A 7,981-nucleotide genomic window follows, 5' to 3' on the forward strand; every position below is an offset into this window, starting at 1 on the left:
CCAGTCATAAGATGAATAAGTGCTGGAGATCTAATATACGGCATGATGATGACAGTTGATTGGAATGCATTGTGTACTTGAACTTGGCTAAGAGAGATCTTAGGTGGTCTTAACCACACCCAAAAAATGTGGTAACTGTGTGAGACAGGGGCCATGTTGGTGACCTTGGCTGTGGTAACTGTTTCACAGCATACATGTTGTGTATCTAAATATCATGTTGTATCCCTAATGTCCTAACGTGTACAACTTTTGTTGGTCAATCACACTTCAAAAAAGCTGGGAAGAAAAATTACGTGGGTGGGATGGGACAGGGCGTGTTTCAAATCTCCAGAGCTTGCTTGTCTTGCCTGTGGCCTCCATGCACACACGGGTCCCTCAGGAGCATCCTAAACAATTCTGCAGACTGGCCTGGCGTCCACTGCCCAGACACAGGGACGAGGAGCCAGCTTCTCACTTCCTCTGTGTTGCACAGAATGAGGTTACATTCTCCCACCCGAACTAGAACACACCTTCCATCTTCAAGTCTGGGAGAGCAGGGGGAAATCTGGGGGAGCAGGGCAGGGAGAAGGGGGGAGGGGAGGCGGAAGCTTCAACAGAAGAGGCAGATGTATCGGGAGGAATCAGACAACACCTCCACCTCCGCAATAGCTGGGAAGAGTCACTGACGCCTCAAACCAAGTGCAGCTGGAGAACTGAAAATAAATTAACTTTTATCTGGATTTTATTTATAACAAGGGCCTAAATTTGATCTAGGCATTTTGTGGCCTTCAGCGGAGTCTGGGGAGCCCAGGATGTGCTGGAATGAAGCCAGCGAATCAGTGAGGGAGCCATCCTTCCCCGGAGGCCTGCTGGGTGGGGTCTTTGCCATCTCAACAGCCAGGAGCTGGACTCCTTCCAGCAAGTCCGCCCATCCCCCAGACTCCTGTCCTTTAATACTAACAGTTTCCTTTTCCTTCACTTTCATTTTCAGGGATCAGAACTGAGAAAGCCCTGAACTAGCGGCATGTGGCGAGCACACATGGGGGCCTGAGTCAGAGAGCCAACCGGGCTGCCCTCCGTCCACCTTGTTCTAGCAGGCTGGCCCCCGCAGCCCCTCTTCAGGGACCTCCAGCCCCTCCATCCGGCCCACCTCTCAAACATTAGCAAAGGTCCCATGGCCTCAGTAGGCCCCTGAGCCCTGTAAGCTGGAGACATCCTCAGGAAACCAAGGCCACACCCTGAGGGCCAGGGACGGGATCTCTGCGTGGCCCTATGGTCGACCTTGCTAAACCCCAAAAGCCAATGTCCAGGGCTTCCGCCCCAAACCTCCCTTTCAGGGTTGCTGAGGACTAAGGGAGTCACTGGTCCCCCTTGTGGTGGTGGGGGCGGGCTCTGGAGACAGAGGGAGATCCCGGTTCAAACCCTCCCTCTGCCAATCGCCCTAAAGGCCCAGGGCAGTCTTCTCAAGCTCCAGGCACACAACAAGGGTAAATTAAAGTATAGGTCTCTATGTCCCAACAGGGAGTGCGCGTGTTTGTGTGTGTGCATGCGTGCGTGTGTGCATGCATGTGTGTGTGTATGTGTGTGTGTGTGTCCAGGAGGTGCCCACACAGGCCTGCAACAGCAGGTGGTAAGGATGTGTTCATGGGCTGCCTCTCTGCTATGGAGAGGAAGGCGTGAGCATGAAAGGCCCTTGGGGGCAACACCTCTCAAGGGTGGGTTAGGGGAAGTGCCTGAGCCAGGTCCTGGCCCAAGGCCTCCGGTCCTTTCCTATTGATGCTTCTTAGGTGACATCCACAGAGCAGGGCTGGAGACTCCTGTCTTTCTCTCCCTCCCTCTCTCACGCACACACAAACACACATGCAAAGAGCTGGCACACTTTCCCTCATGGTGGTACCATCGGGGCTGGGGGTAGTGTCAGCCCCTCGTGGGGCAGCCTGTCTGTTCTCCTGTCTACCTCTGCTCACGCCAGTGTGGAGACCTGGCCAAGAGGAACAGCCTTGTCCCTCTTTAGCTCCTGCACACAGCTGTCCCCAAAACAGGGACTAGAGCTGAGGGGCCCAATTCCCTGGGCAACAGGACCCTAAAGAGGAATCCCAACTGCTTGAAGCAGGGCAGGGGGTGTATAAAAATCGTGATTGGATGGCCCCCTCCCTACCCGCTCCTGCCCCTCAAGGTCAGCAGCCGCCCCAGGGGACCTACATGTTAAGGGAAGGTTGGTGGGTGGACCCTGAGCAGGGAGAATGTGGAGGTCAGAGTGCAGGGGTCCCTCTCAGAAAGCAGTGCCTCCCCAGGCATCCTTAGCACCCAGAAGGAGAGGGTGGCACCCTTGAATAAGAACCATGGCTGGGCCCTGCCTCTCCCACAGCAGAGAAATAACCAGCCAACCATGGTAGGCAGCTACTGGGGGCTTGGCCAAAAAGACCTGCTGTTTCCCAACATAAAAGAATTGCCCTCCCTCCCCCAGCCCAGGAGAAGGGAGTTGAGAGCCTCTCTACCTTCCTGCAGTTTCTCTAGGCTGGCAGGCGCAGTCCCTTCACCCTCGGCCAGAGGGCGCCCTGCTCCAGCAGGCCCAGCCCCTGCCCTCCTGCCTGCCCCGCCAGCCCAGCCTCCAGGGACACAGAGAAATGGAGGCCCCTGGGCTCCTGGCCCTCTGAGAAGAGTTTGTGGGCTTGATGAGTTTACTTTACCAAGTATCCCCAAGTATGACCCCAACTAGGGAAGAAGGAACCCTTGTGGCTGTGTGTGGACATGTGTAAACAGAGACACCCAAGCCACTGGGCAGGCAGAGGCCCAAAGGATCCCCGGTGTGCCTGGGGTTGGGGTGTGGGGGGAGCAGCTGGAGGGGAGGCCAGGAGACTTTCTTCTCTGGACTTCTCGGAACTTTCTTATGGATAGTATGCTTTCCTTGTGATCTAGAAATATTTGTAAATGTAACTTGTTTTTTCTGCATATGCCACAGGTTTGTGAAGAGTATTTTCTATGTGTATGCATGTGTGTATATGTGTGAAGTGTGTATGTGTGAGTGTGGGTGGGGGGGTGGGGGTGTGGGTCTGGGGGGGGTGTGCAGGTGTGTGTGTGTGTAGTACAGGGATGTGGTGTGTGTACATACTGGTGTGGTGTGTTGTATATGACATGTGGCTTTGTATGTGTGTGTGTGTGTGCATATACATGCTTTCGTCTCTGGCTTGTGGCCCAAGTGCAGGCCCCAGTAGGGCCCTGTGTCCACTCTGGGGGGTTGCACTGGCTAAGTGTCAGAGGCACGTTGGAAACAGGAAAAAAAAAAAGTGGAGGGGAAGTCTGGAAACCCAAAATCTTTTCCTGTGAGAGTCTCAACACAATCAATTTCTGGAACCATAAAGTCTCCACAGTCCTCACGTCTGGGACCTACTAATCCTTGCACTGTTCTCAGCTATACATCAGAGCTTCTCAGCACCAAAGCTGGAAGCATATCTGCAGTTAGTCCCCATAGACACTGTTCTGCAAAGGACAGCCTGCCCCTATACCACAGCCTCTGAGACACCTCGGGCTACTGGGGGCTCTTGGGACCTCAGGATCTGTATGGGTCCCCTCATTCCAGCATGGCAGGGGAGAGCCAAGAATGGCTGTGGATACTGAGGGAGGCAGGTGGGTCTAGGAAATCAGGGTCCCTCCACTGAAATAAGTGGCCCTCTGAGCTCAACCCTGACCAGGACTCATTAGCCCAGCCTCAGTGAAAAAAGCAGGAGGGGGCAGGGGCCTCCCCATACTGTGTGGCCCCACTCACTGGTGGACCTGTGAGGACTGTCCCACAGGGACCAGGAAGGGAAGAAGGCACTGGATAGGCCTGGCCAAGGCCAGGGGCACAGCTGGCCTGTGGCTGGGGCAGATTAGGAAGGAAAGCTGATGAATGGTGTGTCCCACTGTGTTTTCCAAAGATGGCCAAAACAGCATTTCTCATCTGTGCTTTACTGCCATTGGCCTTGACGGTCCTCCCTTGGAGGTGGGGGTATCTATGCCCCCTCCTTGTAATCAGAGGGGCCTATGACTTGCTTGTAACCAAAGCAATGATATTGTGTGACTTCCAAATCTCATTCAGAAAAGGCAGAGAAACTGGGCATTCACCTCTGGAGCCCTGAGCTACCAGGTGAGAAGTCTAGGATGGGGCTGCCATGTTGTGAGGAAGCCCAAGCCACAAGGAGATGCCGTGTGTTCCTTCTCTGACCAGCAGCCCCAGCTGAGGTCCCAGTCAACAGCCAGCATCACGTGGAAGAAGCAAGAGGGAAGTTGCCTTCAGATGATTCCAGCTGTTTGGTCACTCCAGGTTGTCACCTGAGGCCTCGGACTTTACAGGATAGAGACAAAGCCAGCTTCCTGTCCCCTGTCTAAATTCTAGAGCTACAGACCTATGAGTATAGGAAGCTGGTTGTGTGCTGCTAAGTTCTGGGGTGGTTTGCTATGCAGCAACAGAAATCGAAACAAGTAGCCAAGGAAAGTGTTCTGAAAGCTCTGTCAACCAAACCTCCTGCCCCTTGCCTTTCATGGATGCTGCCAGGACCTGAGAGGCCACCGGTCCTTTGGAAAGCCACCCCTTCTCTAGCAGATAACGACCCAGGCTCAGGGCCATGGGAGCTGCCTCTTACAGGGCAGCTTTACTGTGAGCCTCATGCCCAGGCGCAGCAGGCCCTGCCAGGCAGAGCTGGCCAGCATCTTCCCAAGCCCGAGAAAAGCACTGGCAGCAGCTAGTTGGCTGTTCACTCTGGCTGAGCTCCAGGACTGGATTTGCGCTCAGTGTTTCTGAGCATGATGGATGAATGAAGCTGAGTCGTGGGTTACTATGGCAACCACGTCCTTAGGAGGGACAGAAGCAAAGCACTGCTGATGCAGAAAGGTGAGCTGGGAGGCAGGGAGGTCCTTCTCTTTGCTCCTTGTTCCTGGCCTGGGCTTGGCTCTCCTCTCCATAGGCTACTCAAACTGCCTGAGACTGGACTGACCGAGCAGAGGTTTCTAATAAATGGTAAGACAGCAGGTTGCTGTGGCTGCAAAGGTGGAACTGAGCAGGGGGCTGGTCAGTCTGGACAAGTGCACCCAACTCCAGGATCCAAACAGGGGCCCCCGGCATTCAGAAGCCCATTTTGGTCTCCATCATATGATCTGTTCCCAGGCAAAAGGCCCTGGGAACCCTGCAACCCAGATGGCACTATTCTTTTGCTGTGCTGCCCGCCAGGTTTGGCCTCCCAGAAAGTGCAGCCGGAAATGACCTTGATCCTCTCTGACCCCATCATGCACCCAGGAAACAAAGGCCCAGAGGAATAGCCAACCCAAAATATAGCGTCACCAAGGGCAACCTGGCCTGAGAAGACACTGTTGTTCATCACAGCAGGGATGGGTGTTTGTTTGGTTTGAATTTTTTTAAGCCAGAACCAAATCAGCTTTTTAAAATGCTGCTCCAGGACTCGGCACTCCTTGGTGACAGCCTGAAGGAGCAGATCCAGGCAGAGTCTACGCATCCTGGCAGAAAGCCTCACAGCTGCCCAGAGCCCCCCAGCGCAGCTCCTGCCAGAGACCAATGCGTCCAGCCGGTGTTTGTCTACTTTCCGTCGGCAACTCTTGTGGAGGAATGAAGTTAAAGATGGGGTTTTTTGCCTGCAAAGTGACATAGTTGCTCTCTGTTCTCTGAAAAGTTAGAAATCTCAGTGAGAGGGGTCGTTTGTCATGATTTCATGTTGTCGCTCCTGTTCAATGAACTGTCACATCAGACCAAAAATCAGCACTAATCTGGCTATAGGACACAACTCCATACTTCTTTGCAAGGAATGGAGATGATGATGGCAGAATTCCAGCTTCCCCTGTTTCAAAAGAATCAAGTCAGCAAAGTTCTGGCTGCAGGTACCCTCCACGCATTAGTCCTCAGCACCTAACTGGGGCAAAGCGACTGGGGCTTACTGCCTTTCTTGATGCCCAGCGCCCCCCAGGCCCCAGGCGGAGGCAGATGTCTCTCCTGATCTTCACTACCCTCCTCAGGCCCCACTTCTGCACCTGGACTTGTTGCCATGTCTCCAAGTGCCGCTGTGCTTGCCCTCCCACTGAGGCACCCCTGGCTCTGAAGGAGAATGCGGGGTGGCTCATGGGCATCCTTCTCAGGGATGAGGTGGGAAGACACAGGGCAGCCAGGCAGCAGGGGCCAGAGCTGGTGTGATGTGACCTCCTCGCTTCCTCCCTGCGCCCAGGGCAAGCCTGGGGACCCAAGACACATCTGCTAATGAGGCCTTGGACATCTAGTCATTAAAGGCACTACTTCTTGCCAGACCAATTTAAAAAAAAAAATTTTGAAGATTGATAACATTGGAGCTCCCGTCTTGGCTCAGTGGTTAACGAATCCGACTAGGAACCATGAGGTTGCAGGTTCGATCCCTGGCCTTGCTCAGTGGGTTGAGGATCCAGTGTTGCCGTGAGCTGTGGTGTAGGTCACAGACGTGGCTCAGATCCCGTGTTGCTGTGGCTCTGGCATAGGCCGGCGGCTACAGCTCTGATTCGACCCCTGGCCTGGGAATCTCCATATGCTGTGGAAGGGGCCCCAGAAAAGGCAAAAAGACAAAAAAAAAAAATGATAATATCAAACTTATTGAGGATGTGAGGAAAATTTCACCCTCCATACACTGCTGAGAGAAGAAAATAAGTACAGTCACCCTGCAGAACAAACATTTAAAGCCATGTACCCTTGGACCCCACTGTTCCATTTCTTCGTATTTTTCTCTAAACTATATGTTAATGTACTGCTTGTGGAATAAAAAAAATAATGATAAATAAGATAAAATTGGACAAACAGAATTTTTTTAACTGTCAGGGTTTTAAAGAGCTGAGGCACAAAGCCACACCCTATTATTAATTATTATTATTATTATTATTATTATTATTTTGCTTTTTAGAGCCACACCCATGGCATATGAAGTTTCCCAGGCTAGGGGTTCAATTGGACCTACAGCTGCTGCTCTACACCACTCTGGCTATTTTTTTTTTAATCTGAAAGTTGTAAGTGTTGATTAGGATGTGGAGCCATTGGAAGCCTTGTGCACTGTTGCTGGGAAAAACAGCATAGCAGTTCCTAAAAAAAAAAAAACCACATAAATTTACCATATGATTGAGCGATTCCATACCTAGGTATATACCCAGAAGAACTGAAAACAGGAACCAGAGCAGCTATTTGTACACCTGTATTCATAGCAGCATTATTCCCAATAGTTGAAAGATGGAAACAACCCTAGCGTCCATTGACAGATGAAAAGATACACAAAATGTGATATGTTGGAATAATACTCTGCCTTAAAAAAGTAAAATTCTGGGACATGGTGCAGTAAAACTTGAAGACATTACACTAGATGAAATAAGCCAATCACAAAAGGACAAATACTGTATGATTCCACTTAGATGGGGTACCTAGAGTAGTCAAATTCATGAAGAAAGAAAATTGACTAGAGATTACCAGGGACTGGAAGGAGCAGGGAATAGGCAGTTAGTGTTTCTTAGGTACAGAGTTTCAGTCTGGGAGTTCTAGGGACAGATGGTGGTGATGGATGTCTCACATTGTGCATTTTGAGTTCATGCCATGGAACTTTACTTTTTTTTTGTTAAATGGTTAAAACGGTAAATTTTGTGTTATGTATATTTTGTGATAATAAAAAAAATTTAACTTATGAGACAATCTTACTTCTGTAAATAAACTTTCTGGGAACCCAGGAGGAAGTCAAAACAAAAGAGTGTGGTTTTGCAACACAGCAACCACAGGATGAGGAGGGACAGACCCATGCTTGGCCTCCCCTCACTGCTGCCCAGACTGGCCCAAGGTTGAGTCCAAGAGAGTCTAGGCAGAAGAGTCTCTAGGCTAGGGGTCCCTCGGTCTGTGTCCTTCATTTCCATAGCCTACAGGAGCCACAGGCCTTCTGCTGAGACCCAGGTTGGGACTTCATTTATCCCCTCCCCTCATTTATCTGGGTGTACCAGATGTCTCTCTATTGGCAGCCTA

The sequence above is a fragment of the Phacochoerus africanus genome, chromosome 2 (genome assembly GCF_016906955.1).
Source record: "Phacochoerus africanus isolate WHEZ1 chromosome 2, ROS_Pafr_v1, whole genome shotgun sequence".
NCBI classification, from domain to species: Eukaryota; Metazoa; Chordata; class Mammalia; order Artiodactyla; family Suidae; genus Phacochoerus; species Phacochoerus africanus.